Source organism: Vipera ursinii (assembly GCF_947247035.1).
Source record: "Vipera ursinii genome assembly, chromosome: 7".
NCBI lineage: Eukaryota > Metazoa > Chordata > Lepidosauria > Squamata > Viperidae > Vipera > Vipera ursinii.
In genome coordinates, this window is record NC_139521.1 from 61,666,807 (window position 1) to 61,691,366 (window position 24,560).

The 24,560-nt window shown below is 39.8% G+C and overlaps 1 protein-coding gene across 1 annotated transcript in view; it reads right to left on the reverse strand.

Moving 5' to 3' along the window:
* Positions 1 to 21,625, reverse strand: part of BMPR1B (bone morphogenetic protein receptor type 1B) — a 193,832-nt gene extending 172,207 nt beyond the window's left edge. The window contains exon 1 of the mRNA XM_083367837.1: positions 21,452 to 21,625. The gene's annotated coding sequence lies outside the window, so the exon portion shown is untranslated. The remainder of the gene's footprint in view (positions 1 to 21,451) is intronic.
* Between the last annotated feature and the right edge of the window lie 2,935 nt (positions 21,626 to 24,560).

Here is a 24,560-nt window from a genome sequence, read left to right on the forward strand (position 1 = left end):
CAAGTGGGTGAAGCTGTAAGATCACTGTCCCAATATTTGAGACTATACAGGCCTGAATGGCTCAAATTCAGCTTTGACAAGACCAGTGATTATGGGTATTCGGACCACTCAGATCTGGAGATGCTCCATTTTTTTATCCAGAATGGGCTTGCACTATCCCTTTCAGGAGAACAAGGGTCCTGCATTTTTGGTGACTGGTGGATGTGTTGCATGTTACCATGAAGAGAAGAACACTGAGGCCAGTTGTAGAAGATGGTTTAATAGACATCCCAGCTTCTGCCAACCTAGCAGTTCGAAAGCACATAAAAATGCAAGTAGAAAAATAGGGACCACTACAGTGGGAAGGTAACAGCGTTCCGTGCGCCTTTGGAGTCTAGTCATGCTGGCCACATGACCACAGAGACATCCTCGGACAAGCGCTGGCTCTTCGGCTTTGAAACAGAGATGAGCACCGGCCCCTAGAGTCGGAAATGACTAGCACGCATGTGCGGGGGAACCTTTACCTTTTACCTTTTTACAAAGAATTAGATTGGGAAGTTTAAAAAATATTCTGGAAGAAGACAGTGACAAGCCACCTGAACATTTCATACCAAAAAAAAGTGCATGGAGTTCACCTTGATTCAAGACTATCTTCATCTCTGACACCAAGCAGACAATTAAAAATTATAATGCTTACATTACAAAAGGAAAAAAGCAAGTGCTGCTGGATTAGACATATATCACAAGAAAAAGGAGGACCTGAATCAAATTTACAGTATATGACTTAAGGCAGGGGTCCCCAACCACTGGTCTGTGGACTGGACCGGTCCGCAACATGCCACCAGGCTGCGCAAATAAGTGAAGCCCCATCTGCGGGATGCAGGCAGCACATGAAACACGCCCCTCCAGTCCACAGAAAAACCTCTCTCCATGGAACCAGTTCCTGGTGCCCAAAAGGTTGGGAGCCACTGACTTAAGGGACAAAGGCTACCCAAATGTAGTTTTGGTTAACTAATTGCATGAAAACAGAGCATGAGGGCCACCTGACTGGCGCAATCCTAATCTCTCCTCTCTTCTCACAAGCAGTTGTCTGTTTTTTTTTTAAAAATCCACTCTTTAAGGAACAAAAGAAATTAAAACCAGATATAGGGAAGGAAAACATGTACAGCATTTAATATTATAACCTAATATGTTTCTCAGTAACATGGAAGCAAAATTCTGAATCTTAATGCAACTAAAAGAGCAGTGATGTCTTGCCAACTCCGGTTCCACAAACACATTCCTAAGGAACTGACATTCTCCCCATACTTAAAGTATTCCATAAATATTTTCATCTTTGCCATTCTATTCCTTATCTGTACCGCAGAACATTAGTCTGAAGACACTGGGATCAAAGAACATCTCTTAAGAATGTTCAATAAAACAATTTTGCATACTTTTTAAAAATATGCATTTACAGAAATTAACTTTCAAATAGGTTGGTGTGTTGATCTTTTTTTAAAAAAATATCAAAATAAGAACAAGAAAGGGATACCAATATATTTAAGATTGAAGTACAAGGACGTTATATAAATCAAAATTTTGTTGAACATATAAACGGCTGCCTGACAAGAAGCATATTTTACTTCCTAGGACATTTGCTTTAAAGCTTCCCATTGAAAATGCAATTCTGTAATACTTAAGTTTTTTTTAAAATACATCTATTCAATGTCTTTGTTCCCAGAAGTATTAAATCTATAAGACCAAAGAATTCTATTTCCTCAAATAGGCTATGCCCTTGGGAAAGTACAAAATCGCTATCATAGTAGGCTTAAACCAGAATTCCCTTTAAATGTAATTGAGACTCACCCACAGGTATAGAAATGTTACAAAGAGAGAGAAAAAGAAATTAAACGGAGACAATGCTTGATGGCTTTCAAGGAACACCCCTTCCTTATAATTAATCTGAGGACCCAGATTGTTGGGGGCAATTAAGCTGACTTTGTAATAATGCCGCTGGGGTGTGTGTGAAAGCCCTAATAAGCAGGCATATACATAGAATGAAGGCTACTGCTAAGCTTGTAAGCCGCCCTGAGTCTTCGGAGAAGGGCGGGATATAAATGGAATTAAAATAAAAAATAAATTAAAAATTAAAAATTTCAACCTGCCAATAGATTTTTGGGTTGAATTTATTGTCAACTGACCTCTATTTCACATAGCAAATCACTTTTGGAACTCAGCAAAAATTTCAGAAGAAACCTGTCATCATGATATATTTTCACACTATAACATTGACATACGTGTCCCAGGATAATGTTGCAGGATCCAATCTGGGTTGGTCACTGAGACCAGAAGTTTTATCTTTAGAGCTTTCATGCTGGATCTCATCTTGGAGACCAAATCTTGGTCCTGGTGACCGATCCAGATTGTATCTTGCAATGTTGACGATCTCAAAGTGCAAATCCATGAGTGCTCTTAAAGATGGTGCTAGATCTTGGCCCTTAACAGAATCTGTATACAGCAGCTGTCCCCACAAACCCCCAAGATACAATAATATACAACAACAAATTGCATTCTGCTAGGATTTTCACACTCATTGGCAAGAACATGGCTACTCTCAAATTAGAACTAATAGAAAATGTTGAGTGCACTCTTTGTTATTGTAATTTGAAAACAAACTCAAAAACCTTGAACCTTTAGAAAAAGTGGTACAGAAATTCACGTGATGAAAGGAATAGTGAAAAGGTAACATACATTTATTATTTTATTTAAAATATATATATTTGTTGAGATAAGGTCTTCCATCATCCAGGAGACACAATATTGGAATCTAAAGATAATTTTAAAGCCAACTGCTTAAAGGTGAGCTCATCAAAGGAAGGGAAGTATGAGCCAAGGAAAGGAATAGCACATTTTTGTCTTCTCTAAGAAACAGCCAAAAGAAACAGCTGCTGAAATTTACACATCTGTCTCCTTTCACATATTGTTTTAGTAATTTTTAAATTGTTTAAATGGGTATTAAGATCCTTTCAGGAGCAAAAGTAGCTGGTAGGTATTAGATAGATGATTACATACCAGAGACCCACTGTTGCAAAGAATTCTTTTAGAAAGCCCTTTATTTGAATGGAATTTCTATAATGAAATCCATTTTTATTCTTCACAATAAGAAATAAGAAGAATATTATATATTGGGATTATAACATCTGATTTCCTTACTAGGGATATCAGGCATTCAGCAAAGATTTCATATGAATATTGCCAATCAGATTCTTAAATCAAAAAGACCAAGTTCCAAATACATTATTTGCTAAAGGAAAATGTTTATAATTTTAGCAATTATTTTCAGATCTTAAAAAACATGTATATAAACTGAACTTCACAGCAAAGGAATTCCAATTCAGGGTTAAGGAAAGCATATTTCTTTTCACAAACTATACATCAGGTATTTCATTAGATGTGTGGCTTATATCCTTCTCTATGTTTTTCAAGTATATAATTTTAAATGTAAGGAAAAGAGAAATTTTCATCAGGATCATAGTGTATCTTTTTGCAAGCAGATTTCTGATTAAGAATTTCGCACTGTGACAGCTGGAGGGGGCCAGTAGAGACTTCCTAAATGGGATGAATTGAAGATTTTCACTTAATTGTCACAAAGGAGGAATTAATATTTCTGTTTTTGCTCTAAACAACTAGGTATATTTGCTTGCTATTTGCTTCTGAATTAGACCACCATAGAATGGATTGCTAAGTGTGCCAACAAGTTGGCTGTGAATTTATGCAAGCTGTTTGAGAAGTGAAGGTTCATGCTAGGAAATTTTGTTTGTTCTAACAGTATCAACTTTTCCGTGAAGATTACATGAATATAATTTATAGTAACATTCATATACTTTTTATTTTTATTTTTACTTTAATACACAAAACAGTGAGAGACTATGAGAGATGCTAAACTGGGAAAGTCATAATGAAAAGTTTATTGTAGAATTAAACAGAAATAGTTGCTTGAGAAGTTTGCATATATACACTTTGAAATAATGAACATCTGGGGTCTAAGGGCACCCTTCAATCATTCCCCTGCTCAAACATTACAATTTTTAAAATAAGTAAAGTGGGGGACAGTAGGGAAATAGCAAGACATTGGAAACTATACTAAAAACATGCATTAATACCATGATTTGCCCCTTTCCAACAAAATCCTCCCCTGTATTATCATTCTTTCTTTTTGAGTGGGCACACATGCAGATAAATAGATTAGATAGATCTCCTCATATATATACACACACATATATATACACACACAAATATATGTATGTATGTATGTATGTATATGTGTGTATATACAGTGTGTGTGTGTGTGTGTGTGTGTGTGTAACTTTTTTTTTGGCTTGCTAACAAAGAATAAAGGGAGACCGATATGATCATTTCAAACTTATTTGTTCTCATCAGTCAAATTTTTGGCTTGTTAGCAGGTTTAATCCTTTTTCCTTAACCTAGCTTCTTATTTGTAGGGATGACAGTATTACTATTACTACTGCTGTTGCTACAGAAATAAAAAGGTGACACTTCAGAAAATATAAAGCTCGCCTTTTCTGTCATTTAAGTAGAAGGCTACATCTAACAGAAGCAGCTCTACTGATTTGTCAAGTTACAGAAGACATGCAGGGCTCTAACCAAATTAAATAGGATTCATTTATTTCATATTGATGAGATTTTAAAGCATGGAATAAACCTCAAGAACGTCAAAAGAAGCAAAATTGTATCTCAGGAAGAGACAAAGTACAGCAGTGGGTCGTTTTGCTGCAAAATTGGGATTGTACTGTGACTCATCACAGATGAGACATGACCTTCCTGAAGAAAGGTGTAGCATTCAGTGTCTGTTGCTTCTCCTGGTTTCCAAAGATGTCAGCCCACGTAACACACACAGAGAGAGGCCAATTAATTTGGATGATGCTGAAAACCACATTATAAACTTTCTATCCTGGAAAAGGATGCTAGTCTTATTAATAAATCTGCAACCTGGCTGACAGTAACTTTCCTTCTGTCAACACCACAGGCCACCAGCTGCCTTGGTCACGTTCCTTGTATACCACCTTTCTCACTGACATGCAAATTTGACCAAAAAAAAACCCTGTTCACTGAGCAAGAGTAGCAGCCAAATATGCCAAAAGCAAGTGATGAAATAAAAAGTAAATACAAATGTGCAACAGTGAGGACACCAAGACAGAGAAATGCCAAGATACCCAACACAGCATAGTTTATGTTCCACTGGCTGTTTTAAGGGCTTAGTCAACATTAATAATAAAAAAGAATGTAACGCCATTGGAGGAAGTTTTTCATAAATATTAGTCCAAGCCTTCCTTTTTGGATTCCATTCATTCTGCAGAAAACTCCTTGCTCAATACATTTCATCCACTTCCACAATAATTGTTCCCATTTAAATCACTCCTAATAATAATTTATCCTCTTATCAGATTACATTTTTTTGCATGTTTTTCATTATATATCCATTTTACTACATCTTCTTTCGTTATTTTTGAAGCTATAATTCCATTATAAGCATTTTTTTCATCCACAGTGTTTTCATTTTATTGCTCCTTTTTCATATTTCTAATTGTTGTATTTTTACAATCTTCTCTTGGCACTCTGGATTATTGTCACTCTATTCCAAGCAGCTTTTATATTCTCTTTCCTAGTGTCTATTAGCATTCATTTTGCTGAGAGATTAGTTTATCTTCTAATACTTTTTATAAAGGATTCATATTTTGTCTTCCTCAATTTATTATAGGTTTTTTTTTCATTTCTTTTCTTCTTCCATATCTATTTTTCCCAAGATTAACTTCAAACCTTCCTCCCCACACTTATATCCTTCACAATTCTCTTATCTTTCATTAAAACAAGCACATCACATGTTACATATACAAAGAAATACGTAAGACCTTCAAGGTCCCTTCCAACTCTGTTATTCTATTCTGTTAAGAGGGATAGACTTATTTATGAATTAAAAGGGAATAATATTTGTTAGGAAATATAAATTGGTGTCATCTAGGTTGCAGTGGATGTTATAAATGTAGGAATCAATAGGTTGATGATAATTGCATGTTAACTTGAGTAAACTGTGAGAACAGAAGAACAGAGTTGGAAGGGTCTTTGGAAGTCTTCTAGCCAACCCTTTGCTCAGGCAAGAAACTCTTTACCATTTCAGATAAATAGTTGTCCAATCTCTTCTTAACAACTTCCAGTGTTGGAGCACCCACGACTTCTGAAGGCAAGTTGTTCCACAGATTAATTGTTCTGTCAGGAAGTTTCTCCTTACTTCTAAGTCAGTGATGGCAAACCTTTTAGAGACCAAGTGCCCAAACTGCAACCCAAAACCCACTTATTTATCACTGGGTGCCAGGTGTGGCTGTGGTGGTCATGGCAGACTGGGTGGGTTTGGCCAAAGTGGGGGTGGTCACCTCAATGTTGCTCATGGGAAGGGTTGCCTATGAGGGCCAGACAGGGTTGGGGGAGATCCAGGGGGTGTCTGGCAGGTGGGGTGGTGGGCAGGAGGCTCGTCCTGCGGGGTGAGGCGAAGCAGGATGGGGGTGCCATTGCCATGGGGCAAGGCAAAGCAGGGGCCAGGGCAGCTGCTGACTGACATCATTGGCCCCCGCAGAGGCCAGCAAGTGCATGGGGGCTGATGGTGTCCGTCAGCAGCCAGAGCCTGCCGGCTCCTTGACCGGCACACTCCAGAGCTCCGGAGCCCACCGCCAGCAGTTCAGAGAAGCTACCTCTCAGCTGGACAGCTGGCTGACAGCTGAGGAGGCGATGCAGTGGATTGTGCCTAGGAAAAGGAGAGCACGCAAGGCCAGGAGGGACGGGACCAGGGGGAGGGAAATCAGATGTGCCGGGATGCATCCAGCCACGTGGGACCTCGGGCGGCTGGTTGAAGAGGGACGGTTGCCATCTCCAGGGCATGGCACGTGTGCCCACAAAGAGGGCTCTGAGTGCCCCCCTCTGGCACACGTGCCATAGGTTCGCCACCACTGTTCTAGGTTGATTCTCTCTTTGATTAGTTTCCATCCATTGCTTCTTGTCCTGCCTGCCTTCATATGCTTTGGAGAATAGTCTTCCTCTTCTCCATTTCCCTGCAGGCATTTATCAGCAGTGCTTCACTGGTTGAAAGAACCTTCTTCACTTTTACTATATTATTTCCATGGACACAACACTTATCCTACTTTTTTCCTTTTATTCCATTTATTTTTTCTTTCATTCAACCTCACCAAAGGATCCCAAAGGTATTGACTTCCACAGCCAATCACAGCATTGGACAAATGAGGCATTTATATGGCTTTTTAATACTAAAGAAAGGGCTAAACTAGGCTACCACCCCCAGGCATCTAATGGAATAAATTAAACAGAATTCATTATTGATTCAATGGAAGAAAAAACATATACTTAATTTGGTCCAGCAGCACTTTATACAAAGCTATTAAGATTTTTAATGAATGATAAAATACACAATTTAAGAGAAAAATAAATTAAAAATGGTTAGGTTTGGCTTGTTAAGCTAGATAGTTGAGAACAACTAAAACACAAATAAAAAGAAGCCACTATAACAATAAATTACTTACAATCTTCTGTAATGGATCAAACAAGCTTTTAAAATAAACTCTTAAAATAGCAGAATGAATATGACACACCTTCACTTAAGGGAGTTTCAAGCATAATACTTTTTTAAAAAATATATCCCTAAAGAGATCTGAGTCAATTGAAAATGTCAAAATGTGAAAGAAGGGAAAAGTATAACTTTGAAATTGTATTTGAAGTACTCTTTGATGCTGATATTGTCGTGGAATCCAGTCTTCTCTAAAAAAATAACAGTTTTTTTAAAAAATGTTAACTTTATTTTTTAGAAAACAAGATTTTTTTTATCAGAATTGTAGATATATGCATCAATATTATCCAGGAAAATATGGCTGGTTGATTGATTTAAAAAATTTATAGTTTGTGGGTATTTATCATAGATTGTGTTCACACAATGCAGTAAACTATGATTTATTCAGTAAAATATAATTAAATTTACAAATATTCTAAGACAAATCTAAACAATCCATTGTATGGGTTAGGGCAGTATATGTGAACTCAGCCTCCATAAGCTTTAGTTGACATCAAATGAAAGAAAAGTGCTCAAATACTGTCTTGCTCCATCAAAATTTTCTAGCTTAATATCTAACATAACTCCATAACTTAAGTTTTGGTTCCATATTCTCCTATGTGTGCATTGGTTTGTAAATAAGCATTATGTTGCAACAGGAGTTTCTATTTTAGAATCTGTAGGTTTCCTGAAATTATTAAGATAATTTTCACCAAGTGACCTATGAATTTGTTGGAATGAGAGAGGAAGAGGACTTAATTGAAGCATTCAAGTTAAAGGACAACCTTCCAAAATAGATGCCTTTGAGTCTTCCAATATCTTATCCATGTAATTATCAGATTATTTTCCAGCATATATTTTCTCCCTATTGTAGCATGTCATGGTATTTGGTTTTTCAGATGAACTTTTGTTAGTTATACTTTTCTGCTTTTCAAATTCTGAAGCAAAAAAGAAAAAAGAAAAATTAGAGGAAACAATATATAGTATTAAAGCACACTTAAAATTGATATAATTTTTCAGATATTATACCCAGGTACTACATGGGTACATGCCAACCTCACGTATAAAACATTTTGGACAAGATCTTTAAGCCAGGAGAATATGCAAAGCAATTGTTCCCAGTGATCTGAACAGCTAATATCTTACATGAGTCAGCCAGAGGAAAAAAAGAGATGTTAACAGCCTCTCCCAATTGTATAAATGCAATACAAATAAAACGCCTTTTGCCATTGCAAGATTCTTGTCATCCTGCCTCTACATCTATAGTAGGCCCCATCTGTCAATTCAAAATCTAATCCTTCTTTCACAAAAGATTCAACTGAGAATAAACTTCTTTAAACTGTGAAATGGCAACCGAGAAGTCATCCTCTAAAGTCATCCTCATTTCACCTTTGAATATCAAGTCAAAGATCAAGACGTTTCTTATGGGAGTATGTTCTTCCTCTAAGAAGCAGCAAATAAGGCAGGAGTCTTCAACCTGGCCCTTTTATGACTTGTGGACTTCAACTCCCAGAATTCCTCAGCCAGGCATGCTGGCTAAGGAATTCTGGGAATTGAAGTCCACAAGTTATTAAAGGGCCAAGTTTGAAGACCCCTGATCTAAGGTAACAAACTACTTGAGACAAAGTTTTCAGGAAAAATTTCCTTGTCTGTGAGAGATATTGACAATCACTAGAATCAAGTCTCTGCTTGTGCTACAGTCTCCAGTTAAATAAAGGCTCTCCATACCACCTCACCTTTTTGGGACACTCTTTCCCCTAAGACCTTGCATCCATATTGTTCTTCCCTGGTCTTCATTATCTGAACAGTATTTCTCCATATGACATTTTAGGCTTTGCATACTAATGATTTTTGTTCTTTATCACTAATGCTCACCATGGTTCTTCAAAATGTCTTATCCTTAAAAATGGTATTACCATAGTTGAAGTTGTAAGTTTTCTTCTTATCAACACAGTCTGAAGGATTTATCATTGTTCTCCTTGCTTGACAGCACACCTGGAAAAGCTTTAGCTTAGGTTTGTTTGAAGATCAAGTGTTACCCAACAAAAAAATATACCATCTGACAACTATTATGGCTAGTTCTCATGAGAAGAAGGAAGAATGTTTGAACCTACATATTGATAGTTCATATTTTATAGAACTAGATGCCTCTGCCAGATTTATGTTAGTGTTTCTCATATGTGTCCAAACATTTAATACTTGCATAGAATGCCAACCACTGCTTTTAAATCATTCTCAGTAAGTCTCCTAAGTGTTGGGAGGTCCATGTTTTCCTAAAACACACAATGTATGATTCTTATACCCCATATATTCTGATCTCTTTGAAATTTTTAAACAAAAGTCACATTCAAGCCTAATTGCACTATCCAAAAAGTTGTAAGTACGGTATATTTTCACAAATGGATCCAAATATAAGAATCAAAGTACAAAGCTTGCTTTTAAAAGTTTTCTTTCCTTAGCAGTATATACTATGTGTATATTTTGACCTGGATTACTGAGAAGAAGGATGATGTAATTTTGAAAACCAGAGTTCAGGCTATTACCACATTTTCCAACAAATATTCCTCCATGAACTCACCCAGACAGTGACTCAATTATTCAAAAGGTCTCCTTAATCATGGAACAAAACTAAAATTCTGTGTTTTCACCATTTATAATTCATAGTATTAGCAATATAATTAAACATAGAAAAGCTTATTAACCTACATCAAAAATGTCATTTTTATAATGCTTTCAATGTCCTGATATTCTGGTATTCAAAACAACTTGCATGATTCTTCCTCATTAAAAAAGCTTATTGAGCAGCTAAACTGCTCAATAAGTACTGGGAAGTAACCTTGGAAAACCCCTTTATTTTGAATTTTTGCATAAAATTACTATTATTCTAGGTTTTAAGGCAGTTTAGTGGATGTTTTTCCGATTATACTTCCTCTTATGAGGGCAATTCGGAAATAAACCTCTATTTGGTTATCAATGACAGATAATCGTAGATATCTGTCATTGATAACCAAATAGAGCGTGCTAGTCGTTTCCGACTCTAGGGGCCGGTGCTCATCTCCGTTTCAAAGCCGAAGAGCCAGCGCTTGTCCGAGGACGTCTCCGTGGTCATGTGGCTGGCATGACTAGACGCCAAAGGCGCACGGAACGCTGTTACCTTCCCACCGGAGTGGTCCCTATTTTTCTACTTGCATTTTTACGTGCTTTCGAACTGCTAGGTTGGCAGAAGCTGGGACGAGTAACAGACGCTCACTCTGCTACGCGGCACTCAGGATTCGACCTGCCAAACTGCCGACCTTCTGATCGACAAGCTCAGCGTCCTAACCCACTGAGCCTAACCCACTGAATCGTAGATACAGAACTTTTATATACACATTATAAAACTACGAGATTACATTACTTTTTGACATAACCGCCATTCAAATTGAAACCCTTGTCATAACGTCTTACAATGTTTGAAATTCCTTAGTAATAGTTGCTTGGCGCCAAATCTGGGCTATAAGGGGGATGATCAAAAACATCCCAACGGAAATGCTTCAAAAGTTCTTGGGTGCATCTAGCAGTGTGCGAGAGAACATTATCGTGACCTAACACATCAGAAATCAGTATACCCCAACACTTGTTATGGATGGTTCATCTGAGTTTCCTTGATGTTTCACAGTAGACTTCTGAATTGATGGTCGAACCATGCTCCATGAACTTCATTAGCAGTACTCCTTTGGCATCTTCACACTTGGCAGGATTTTCTATGGCACCACTTCCGGTGTGGTGTTGGTTCACAATAATGCTCACCGCACAGCACTAGATGCACCCAAGCAGTTCCGTTGGGATGTTTTTGATCACCCCCCTTATAGCCCAGATTTGGTGCCAAGCAACTACTACTAAGGAATTTCAAAACTTGTAAGACATTACAACAAGTGCCTCAGTTTGAATGGCGATTATGTCAAAAAGTAATGTAATCTTGTAGTTTACTAATATGTATAATAAAAGTTCTGTATCTGCGAGTGTCTGTCATTGATAACCAAACAGAGGTTTACTTCCGAATTGCCCTCATATTTGTTTACAATAAGATACAATTAAATAGTATCTCCAACCTGATACTAACATATTTATAATAATATTTTAGTTAAGGTCATGGAGAAGGTCATGGTGCTGGAGAAGACTCCTGCGAGTCCCTTGGACTGCAAGGCGATCAAACCGGTCAGTCCTAGAGGAGATCAACCCTGACTGCTCTTTAGAAGGCCAGATCCTGAAGCTAAAACTCAAATACTTTGGCCACCTAATGAGAAGGAAGGATTCACTGGAGAAGAGCCTAATGCTGGGAAAGATTGAGGGCAATAGAAGAAGGGGACGACAGAGAATGAGGTGGCTGGATGGAGTCACTGAAGCAGTAGGTGTGAGCTTAAATGGACTCCAGAAGATGGTAGAGGACAGGAAGGCCTGGAGGAACGTTGTCCATAGGGTCGCGATGGGTCGGACACGACTTCGCAACTAACAACAACAACAAGGTCATGGATGACTTAGAATATTGCCAAACAGCTGAGCAATTACAGAGAAGTCTATAAGAAAATTGAAAGTCACCAAGAAAAGCACAAATGGTGAGAATACGCTCACAAGCATTTGCATAATTCCATTATTTCCACAACAACTTCAAACCTATGGCTGTTTGAAATGTGCTGTTTAAATAGTGCATTACTTTTCTTCTTCATTCAAAGAGCTACTAATACTTTTGTATAATAAACAGATTGCTATTTTATTTAGCAATCAATTTGAAGTTTCCCAACTTATTAATAGAACAATTCAAACCACTGTAAATTATGCAGAATTTAAACTTTCCCTAAATTCTGTCCCCATTTATAAACTGTTCAACTGCCATTTAAAAAAGTATTTACTTGACAATGATCAGGTTCATACACTGAGCTATGACAGCATTTATTTTATAAGTGGCTGGGTTCATACATGCCTAACCATAAAGCATGATTTACAAATAACAAAAGCTCAGTTCATGGGAAATGCTAAGTCAAAACAAAGCAAGTCACAATATAGAACAGCACAAAAGATAAGCCAGTGGCACTCTAGATGTGGCTTAACTTGCCAAATTTCTAGGAAGCAAACCCTATAGTGAAAATTATGAGTTGTACTTCAACATCTGGAATACTACAAGTTGGCATAATATGGATTAGTCTTTCATATGAAATATTTCATTATTTCTTACTCAGCGTCTGAAAGAGTGATTCCTTCTTCTAGTTGCCCATGAAATTTGGCATGTTAAATAGGCAAGGCCAGTCATTTTATTAGTAGTTAGTAAAGGAGTAGTAGTAAAGGAGTCCTGTGGATTTTATTCTGCTAGTCATTGCTGACGATAGGGGGCAGTACTCATCTCCATGTCAAGATCATTGAGCCAGTGCTGTCCAAAGACATTTCTGTGGACATGTGGTACTGGGGTCATATGGTCATCACAGAGTACTGTTATCTTCCCACTGTTTATCTTCTTGCATTTTTTATGCTTTCGAACTGCTAAGTTGGCAGGAGCTCACCCCATTGTGCGGAGTTTGGGTTTTAAACCTGGGCTGTTAGCTTTCCAGCTGACAATCCCACTGTCTTAAATGCTAAGCCACCACACCACTTTATTCTTATTTTTATTTAATTACTATAGTATGGTCCTTTCAATAAAGCACATACTCCTAACTTCAGGACTGTCAACAAAAGTTGTACCACATTTTTGCCACTGAAGAGAAGGGTGGAAATGCTTCAGTTTCTTATGCTGATTTTTTTTTAACAAAAATCAGTTCTGATGGTATCTTCTTATTGCCCTATTCTTAGGAAGCATGGGACAAATGTAGCCAAAGTAATTCATGGAATGTGCAGCCCACTTTACCTCTGATAACACATACAGATGAACCAATTTATACTGTATCTCCTGCTTCTCGATTTTAATCAAAATAATGTGTACATGTATACAATTTCATGAAATAGTGCCTTTCACTTAAAGAGAGACAGTGCATTACCAGGAAGAAAGAGCAAAAGTAGACATATTTGCATGCCATATTCTAATTTATATAGTAAATTAAAATTAGTAGATTAAAGCATCAACCCAACATATGCTGCTACTATAATAGAGATGATTGTTAAACAACCTACCAGTATATCTCTGCTCAATCGGCTGTCCAGGTGCTTATTTATTTTAATTCCAGTTTCATTAAGATGGATCATAAATAATTATAACAATTGTGCATTTCTAAATTTTTAATCTATTTAAGTAAAGAAATTTAAGGTCATCTTTCTCCTTAAGCCCAAAACACAATGTTGTAAAGACTATGTTCTCCTAATTCACAAAGATGTCTTATCTATAGCACAAAATTTATCAACATTATCCATTTCAAAAAGCTATGCATATGAAGGTTGAAAGATATTTCATATGTGCCTTCGGTCACTCAAAGCTTTATTTAATGCTGTCTGAATATTTAAATATTTTGTATTAAATCTTCTGAAGTATGTTTTGCATATGGCATCTTTCATTTCAAAATGGGACCAGGTCACCACGGCCAACTTACCATGGGACAACTCGTCATGGGATAATTCAATTTAATTATTTAAAATAATTAAAAATTATTTCAATTTTTGACATTCACATTTCATTTTGCACCTTCTTTTGCATAGTTTCTTTAATGACTCTATTTTTACAATATTAATGTAACTCTTGTCCCGAGGTGAGTTGGCTGCGGCAAATTGTCCTAGGGCTTTCCATGCTCTCTATCCATTCCCTAAAACCATGGTTCAGAGATCTTGGTTTAAGTAGAGAATCTGTTAGATGATAATTGTTGATGAGAAATGTCCTTACTTATGGCTTGAGTTCAAAAACCCCTCAGATGGTAGGTGCTTTCAAAACAATGGACTGCACTCTGGAAGGCCTTTAACTAGAGAACATTCATGAAATAGTACATATAATTTCCCGGTGGCTACAAGATGAATCCAAAGGGAACAATACAGATGAATGACAGAAGGTACATTGTGTTGGTTAATCCCTTTTAGAAAAGGATTGGAAATTGGAGCAGTCGGGAAAACAGCTGACCACTTAATACACATAGAAATAGGGCTGCGCTACTTGACCCCATACAGATTATACTGAAATACATCTGCATTTCCTGTATTTATTAAGAAATACGTGCAAGTTTTCCTTGTTAGGGAGAGATTGTTCCATCTTCTGCTTTTAATTATCCACTGAAAAATGAAAATGATCCAAGCTATAAGCAAGGAAATAATTCAGAAACAACTGAATTAGTCCCAAAGGCCCATGGAGTCAAAAACTGCTATAGAGATTTATTTTGCTTAATCAGTTTGTGTCTCATTTCTTTTCTAATGGTGATTCTAAGGAACAAAATAATAATATTACAGATGGTCTGGACATTCTCAATAGTATTTGGATCTGAAAACAGTTGTTTCATTATATATATATGGGACTAAATTCTGAATAAATAAACCAGGTACTGAACTGCTACAACAAACAAACAGCCATTTGTAGCTGCATCATCTCTTAGCATAACCTTGTACAATATCAAAATCTGAGGTTGAAGACAGCAAAGCGATGAAAATTTATAAAAACTGAGATTCCAACCCAACTGTTGCCAAATATAAATGCACAATGTTCTTGTTACATGTATCAAATATATATCTGGTAAGATCTAGGATGTTTTCTTCCGTGTTATATATAATATGTTATAATAAGAACAAACCTACATATTCTTCCAGTATTTGGATTTTCACATGCATGCTGATTAAATATGAAATCTCTTGCTGTTTGAAACTACCAATGCAGAGAAAAGTAGAGGCTAACCAACCTGCTACTATATTAATGGCATCAGGCTATTCCATTTCTCTTCTACAAGGCATTTCTATACTTGACTGTACTCCACTGAAGTAGGAATTATATAAGATATAAAATCCATGATACATAGTAATTTATTCCTTTCAAAAAATGTTTACTTTTTAATGAGTTTAACCGCTTTTTAGTATTTTGAGTAACTTTATTATCTGTCCACAAAATAAGGTGGCATAAGAACAATTTGAAAAATTCAAAGTTTTTATCAGCTATTAGATTAGATTCCATGTCCAGTTAATCTTACCAAGTCAGAGATATCAGTGAAATAAATACATACAAAACCAGGAAGATAAGGAATGTGATTCTACTTAAAGTCAACTGCAAGGATATAGGATTTGTTTCTTCAAAGAAATGCCATCTCATTCTGGTTGTTTTTTATGCAATACAGTAGTGAAGTCAATAATTTTTGTGCAGTCCTAGCTTCCTGCAAGCTTCATGAATGTTCCCATTATTTAACCTTTGATTGGCTGCTTCAACCTTTTGCCCTTGACCAACTGGCACAGGTTGATGGAATCTGAAACACTTAGAGAATAAAAGGTCAACAAAGATAAGATAAGCAGCAATCTCATCTCACCATAGGAAACTGAGTGCCATCACTGAGACAATCCAATCTCCTACCACCCCAACAGATTCTATCACAAGTATGTCACAGATGAGTGTCCTTATATCCATTGTCAAGAATTAGAAGTTCCATATGGAAGGAAGTACAGTAGATCTAAACCATAAAGGTTAAGGTTTCCTCTGTCCAGTTGTGTCTGACTCTAAGGGCTGGTGCTCATCTCCATTTCCTAGCCAAGGGAGCCAGCATTCTTCAAAGACCCTTTCCATGATCATGTGGCTAGCATGACTATATGTCAAAATGTATGGAACACTGTTACCTTCCCACTGAAGTGGTACCCATTTATCTACTCACATTTGCATACTTTCAAACTACTATGTGGACAGGTATACGGAAGCTCACAGCAACGCAGTGCTTGGCTACCCCAAAGATGCTTTTTCATGAGGCAACTGGACTTTTTTTTTCTTTGAAGATGTTTCATTTCTCAAAAAGCATCTTTGGGATAATATAACCTGGATGACTGAGAATCTCCATAGACCCAATGCCTGGGTCTCAAACCCAGGCTGTCATCTTTCAAGATAACAAGCTCAGTATGTTTAACCGCTGAGCCAGCAGCTTCCATACAGATAATCAACATATTGATTGTATAATAGTAATTATTCTATGGGACGCGGTGGATCAGTGGGTTAGGACGCTGAGCTTGTCAATCAGAAGGTCAGCAGTTTGGCGGGTCGAATCCTGAGTGCCGAGTAGCAGAGTGAGCGCCTGTTACTCGTCCCAGCTTCTGCCAACCTAGCAGTTCAAAAGCATGTAAAAATGCAAGTAGAAAAATAGGGACCACTACGGTGGGAAGATAACAGCGTTCTGTGCGCCTCTGGCGTCTAGTCATGCCAGCCACATGACCATGGAGACGTCCTCGGACAAGCGCTGGCACTTCGGCTTTGAAACGGAGATGAGCACCGGCCCCTGGAGTCGGAAACAACTAGCACGCATGTGCGGGGGAACCTTTACCTTTACCTAATTATTCTATAAAATCTATTAGAAATTGGCTTCAACTGCCTTTTCAAAAACCATAAGTTTCAGAATTCATATAGACCAATATATTTCATACGCCTTTGTGAAGTGACAAAGGCCACAAGGTGGCTTTCCCAAAGGCAACTGGACTCTTCATTTTTTCCTTGAAAATGTTTTGCTTTTCATGGAAAAAAAACAAGAAAATCCAATTGTCTTTTGGAAAAGCACGTTTGGGACAACCATGATCCGGACAATTATTTTTTAGAACAACTGGTCTGTTATGAAATGACTCTAAAGTATAGCATGTCAGCACTAACGGTCTAGAATATTTCAGTATTCTGCTATGCGAAACCAAGAAAACTATCATGCTGACCAATGGGATCTTGTGTATTTTACAACACTTGGAAAACTTAAGTGTATTAAAGTGGTAATTTCTAGACAAGGGGAGGTTTGGATTTTGAAAATTGTCCCCAACAGTACTAGTTTCCTTTTCTCACCCCTATTTCATTCATAGGGGGAAGAGGGGAGGAATCAAATTGTGTGTTCACATATCCTTACAGTGCAACATAAGCATTCATCTACATGGATTCCATTTCAGAATTACACTGGGCCACATTTACTGGAGGTGAGTTATAGCACTAGCACTAGTATTTAGACTTATATATTGCCCCATACTGCTTTACAGCAGAGGTCCCCAACCCCCGGTCCATGGGCCAGCACCGGGCCTTGGCATGCCAGCAACCGGTCCACACAAACAAGCAAAGCCCCATCCACGAGATGCAGGCAGCACACAAAACCACGCACCCTCTAGTCCATGGAAAAAACTCTCTCCACGGAACCGGTCCCTGGTGCCCAAAAGGTTGGGGACCTCTGCTTTACAGCACTCTCTGGGTGGTTTACAATGTCAGCATATTTCTCCCAACCACCTGGGTCCTCCTTTTACCAACCTCAGAAGGATGGGAGACTATCTCAACCCTGAGCCCCATCAGGATCGAACTCCAGGCTGTGGGCAGAGTTAGCCTGCAATAACTGTACCACCAGGTTTGAGTGATATTATTTTATATAGGTATTACATCTATATTTCTCTGAACTTGGTAAATTAATGAAAAACCAGAAATTTTGCAAAGTACAAGATGTTACTAGGCCACGGTGTATATTGTGCAGTCACCTTGTCTCATACCTAAAAGATAATGGACAATCGATATTATGACATTTTCCTTCATAACTTTATTTTTCTCGAACTAAAAGAATCATTGGAATGAAAATATGGCATACTACACTGGTCTGGGGGCCTGAGATTCATACATATATTCAGGGTCCTCCATATGAAAGTACTCTTCCATTTAAATACTTATGAGTTCCCAAACAACAGGTATGAGCAATCTTTTAAAGAGTGAATATCATGCTGGCTCCTATAGAATCCTTGGGCAGCCGTGCATAGTGGGATTATACACTACACAATCATTTATACACACTCTCATTCTCCTGTCCCACCAGCCAAACTTATACACCATTAGGAAAAGAAGATATTTTATTTGCTTCCCCAAATATCTGGATTAATGCCCTTCCACAAGGAACAGCAACAGGAAAAGAGCAATCTTGAGCAGATCAAACCTCAACAAAATTTCTATGTTTATTGCAATATAAACTCTTCAGAAATCAACTGGCAGTTACTTTGTACTTTACACAGAGACAAAATCAAACCAGGCATGCTATTCTAGTATATCTGTTCTAATATTACACTGGCTTTTAAAAAATAAATATCTTGGGTCAGCAATGAAAAAGAACTTTTCCAGCAGTTTCCACAAAAACCACCAGCTTCATATATATATTTTCTATATGTTAGAAAGTGTTCTGGAAAGCACATCTGAAATTTTAGTAGGACTTTTAAAACACTTAAAAATAACACTGTTGCCCTTATAAACACAGAACATTCTTACAGCACTCTGGAGAATTAAGCACCAGAAAACAATTCATGATAAAATTATATGGTCCATGTTTCCCACCACTCTCCTATAGACTAATGCCTTTCCCGGGTCCAAGTTACATTTCTGTCCTTAGTTACCTTTTGTTTGGAGACTTGATAGATTAAACTTGAAATTTCTGTACTTTTATCAGTGAGTCACAGCTCTTCTTTTTAAATATTAATAACCAAACAGATCTTCTCCAGTCACAGCTCTATCAAAAACAAAAAACAAAACAAAACACCCCACCAGTCTATTTGAGGCTACTTATGACAATTTTAAGACGTTCCTTGTGGCTTTGTCTCACAGATTCATCACTGTAAAATTATGAATATGAAGTCATTCACTCCCTTCCACTCAGAACAATCTTCATTCAAAATCAGCTTGGCGCTCCCAACTGCTTTTTAACCTCAGAAAGAGCAGTCACTGATGTTCTCCAAAAGACAAAGATATTTAGAAGGCATCAACTTAAAATTTTGCTCTGCTCCTTGGGGGGGGGGGAGGGGAGGATCTAAACAATGAAAGCACAGTGCCTTGGATTTTACAGATAGTTGGAAAAGTACTCATTCATTTTACCAGATGCTGAAAATAAAAGAAGGGTGAAGCAGAACACCTGTATTAGCAGATGCCACTAACATAAAATATGGATGAAGAATGGTCAATAAGTGGTCAGGAATATAAATCCTTTCATTCCCCACCATCTAGTCAGAACTGAAGAAGCTTCTTGGATGAGAAGTGGAAATGTCTTCAAAGAAAAACAAACTCCAGATGCCTCCTTAAAAAGCACCTTTGGGACAATGGTCAGTAAAGCACTCCTAACTGTCTATTTTATCTTTCCTAATAAGCTGTGACCAATTTCCTCTCTTCACTTTGCAAAACCTGTGGGTCCCATGCCATTCCATATACCTGCAAGAGAGCAGCTGCAGTCGGAGTACTCTCACCGTAACTTTGAAATGTGGCACCCCTGATTAAACTGCTGTCAAGCTGCAAGTACAGTTGGAGTTTCTCCAGCATGTGTTACTTATTTTACCTTACTTCTCCTTACGCAAAACTACACCTTCCATACACATCACAGCCTATTACCATCACAGGTCCAACCGGCAGGTAGGTGTAGCCTGCTTCTCCTGAAACAGCCTTAAGCCTTAATTATTTAAAAGTATTAGAGCTGCCCACTCCCATAGGCTCTGTGGCTTACTAATTACAATTCCAAAACTATAAAAGCCATTTTTTTAAAAAAAAATCCCCATAGACAGAACACCTCTCAAATTCACGTAACACACATGCACTCCACGTGAAGGAGACAATATTGTTGGTCAACTGCGCTGCAGGAAACAAGCAAAGCAACTTTCCCTTAAAACTAAAGCATTAACACAAGAAGCTCCAACTTCAACTGCAGAACTGCAGTTATTTATCGGCGCGCCTTGACCAGTTTTAGTTTCCTTCTGCTTCTGATTAGCCAGTAAAAGTAAAGCCAAAGTTTACTTTCATTGACTTTTACTTTTATTAAGTATACTTATCCCAATTCGGGGTGGGGGGGGGGGAAGGGGGGAAAGGAGAGATGCTTTCTGCTATCCAAGGGTGTGTATTTCAATCCCATTTGCAAAGTTCAACTCCTCGAGATATAGATCAGCGTTTTCCAACCTTAGGAACTTGAAGATGCGTGGACTTCAACTCCCAGAATTCCCCAGCCAGCTATGCTGGCTGGGGAATTCTGGGAGTTGAAGTCCACGCATCTTCAAGTTCCTAAGGTTGGAAAAAGCTGATATAGATTATTCCTTTCCACCGGTTAAACCTTCTCCCGCGCCCGTCTCCCCACACACACACACACACACACACACTTTCTCCCCAATTTAGGGCAGCTCCACTCGCAAAGGATAAAAGAATAGCCCGCCCTTTTCCCAACCCGCACTCCGGATCATTTCACCTCTGTTTCCACGTGATTCTGGAACTGAAGCCGTTCGCTCCCTTCTCAGCAACGTCCACCCAACTTTCCGCGCACGCCTTCCTCCCCCCCCCCCACACCCCAAAAAAAAAATCTTGAAGAAGGGCTCTCGGTCGCCTTGCACGTTTTACTCACCGCAGAGTTTTGCGGCGGGACGGGACGGGGGGGGGTGGGGAGTCGGTCCGTGCAGAAAGGAAGGAGCTCCTCTCCCAAGCTTGGAGGGCTAACTCTGGCCGCAAACCCCCCACCCTGTCCCCGACTCGAGAGTTTTCCCTTCCCAACGTGCGCCTAATCCGACCCCCCACACACACACACACCCAGCTGCCCATGCCAAAGCGCCCCCTTAGCTAAGGGGAGACGGGAAGGCGGAGGGAAGCAGCCATTCTGGCCAAAGCGTCGCAAACCCGCGCGAAGAGAAGCCGGCGCTTCGGCGAGTTTCGTCCCGCTGCCGCACCAAAAAAAAACAAAACACAAAACAAAACCCCCGCGAAGCGCCGAAACTCACTTGCAAATCCCGAGGCGCTGGAGCTTCCTGGGATAAAGAGCCGCGCCGCCGGGCTTCCCAACGGCCAGCAGAAGGGGGATCGTGGCAAGAGCGATCTTTCTCTCACTCTTCTCCCACACACACACACACACACAGAGAGAGAGAGAAGGGGGATCGTGGCAAGAGCGATCTTTCTCTCACTCTTCTCACACACACACACACACACACACAGAGAGAAGGGGGATCGTGGCAAGAGCGATCTTTCTCTCACTCTTCTCCCACACACACACACACACACACACAGAGAGAGAAGGGGGATCGTGGCAAGAGCGATCTTTCTCTCACTCTTCTCCCACACACACACACACAGAGAGAAGGGGGATCGTGGCAAGAGCGATCTTTCTCTCACTCTTCTCCCACACACACACACACACACAGAGAGAGAGAAGGGGGATCGTGGCAAGAGCGATCTTTCTCTCACTCTTCTCCCACACACACACACACAGAGAGAAGGGGGATCGTGGCAAGAGCGATCTTTCTCTCACTCTTCTCCCACACACACACACACACACACACACAGAGAGAGAAGGGGGATCGTGGCAAGAGCGATCTTTCTCTCACTCTTCCCTCCCACACACACACACACACACACACACAGAGAGAAGGGGGATCGTGGCAAGAGCGATCTTTCTCTCACTCTTCTCCCACACACACGCACACACACACACACACCCCTTCCCTCCGGCCCTGGAGCTCGCCTCGACCCCCTCTTTCTCTTGCGCCGCTTCTGGCTTCTCCCTTGCCGGCTTTCGCAGCTGCTCCCGGACTCCGGCGCAGGGGAGAGGGAAGGAGAGCGCGGCTGGATGTCGCTTTCCCTGCCCTCTCCAGCTCCCACTAGTGCAGGGGTCGGCAACCTCGGCTCTTTTATGACTCGTGGACTTCAACTCCCAGAATTCCTGAGCCAGCATAGCTGGCTCAGGAATTCTGGGAGTTGAAGTCCGCGAGTCATAAAAGAGCCGAGGTTGCCGACCCCTGCACTAGTGAATGCTCGGAGCCAGACGCTTTCCAAAGGGAGAGTTTCTCTACGGCCGGGGCTCGCCTTCTTCTAACCGCCCCCCCACACACACACACACACCTCCCTTCCCCGTTGAGAACAGGCGGCTACCTTCGTTTAGGAGCCGGCGGTGCACGTGTTACTACGGAACCCGCCGCGGCCGTGAGAAGCGGCGCGTCCGCTCGCCAGCGCCTCGTTCGGGTGGCGCGCTTCTGATGCTTCCACGTTCCGCTCTGTGGCTAATTTAGACCGCGGACGCTTCGAGAAAGGCGGGTGCAAAAAAAAAAAAAAAGTAGAGCCGAGCGCACAAGCGGGGGTGGGGGTGGGGGATGATGGAGGTGGGCGTCAGCTGGGTTGTAGACACCCTGACTCGGGTTCCTCTCCTGGCTGAGGTTAAAAAGCCAGAATCTGCTCGAGTGGTTCAACCCGCTCTGCTAATAAACCACGATTAAATAAATCATGGTTTTGTTGGCACGAATGTAGTCGGTGCTTGCCAGAAATACTGGGCAACCGGAAACAGCACCCCCAATTTCAGCTGCTGATCGTTTAATCAGAATAGAGCTGGAAGGAACCTCAGAGGTCTTCTAGTCCAATCCCCCTCCCCCCCCCCACGCGCTCAAGCAGGAGACCCTATACCAGTGATGGTGAACCTTTTTTTATTATTATTATTATTATTTTAATTCCATTTATATCCCGCCCTTCTCCGAAGACTCAGGGCGGCTTACAAGCATTAGCAGTAGCCTTCATTCTATGTATATGCCTGCTTATTAGGGCTTTCACACACACACACCCAAGCGGCATTATTACAAAGTCAGCTTAATTGCCCCCAACAATCTGGGTCCTCATTTTACCTACCTCGGAAGGATGGAAGGCTGAGTCAACCTTGAGCCTGGTGGGATGCAAACCTGCACTAATGGCAGGCAGCTGGTGTTACTTAAGGAGGCATTAGCCCACTGCTCCACCAAGGCTCTTTTTAGAGACCGAGTGCCCAAACTGCAACCCAAAACCCAATTGTATCGTCAGGTGCCGAGTGTGCATGGCCGAGTGTGCATAGCCCATTGGGTGAGTGTGGCTGCGGTGGTAACGGCAGACTGGGTGGGACTAAAAAGTTCAATCAATCAATTCCAACTTTGCAAGATCTTTTTTCCCCACCAGAAGTTGAAATTGATTGATTGATTGAACCTTTTTTTTTTTGCACATAGCGGTGAAAAGGTTTTATAAAACCCAGCTGAAGACCTAGGACTGGGGCGATGCCGTGTGTGCCCACAGAGAGGGCTCTGCATGCCACCTGTGGCACACGTGCCATAGGTTTGCCACCACGGCCCTATACCTTTTTGGACAGGTGGCTGACCAGTTGATGAAAATCAACTCTAATAGGGCTGCCAAAATACTGCAATTTAAAAAAAGTAATCTTAAATAAGCTACACTACTTGAAAGAATACTTTTCAATTTTAGCTAAAATAGCATAAGAGCAGATCTTCCTTGATTTCATTGTCTTAAGCTTTAGGAAAGCTAGGAAGAAGGAGGGTTCAGTTAAATATCTGTCCTATAGCAGAAGCTGATAATAAAGCTGTGTCCAATAGTAAACAGGATCCTTTAATGATCAAGGATCCCTTGATAAAGCAGTTTGAGGTCCTTTTTGCCAAAGCCTTACTTGTGTTTGGAAAGATCTGGACACCAGAAGTCTGAACAATATTTTACTTTATTAATCACATTTATATGGCCACCCATCTTACAAAAATATTATCTATCCTCTTCTGACTTATATGCAGGGCTTTTTTTCTCATAGAACGCTCAGAACGGAGTTCCGGCACCTTTTTTGGATGGAACCTTGTAGGGTAGGCAAGGTGGGTTGTATGACATATGTGAGTTACGGCACCTTTTTCTTTTACAAAAAAAACCACTGCTTATATGACAACATTTACTACTCATTGTTTAATCAAAGAGTATTTTCAGTCAAACAGTACTTTTATTACAATCACACCACAAACATAAAAAAGAATTAGGTATGTTTCCATATTAGACTAGCCTCTTTTTCCAGTTGGACTGTTGTTTTTGTAAAGTGAAATTGTAGAA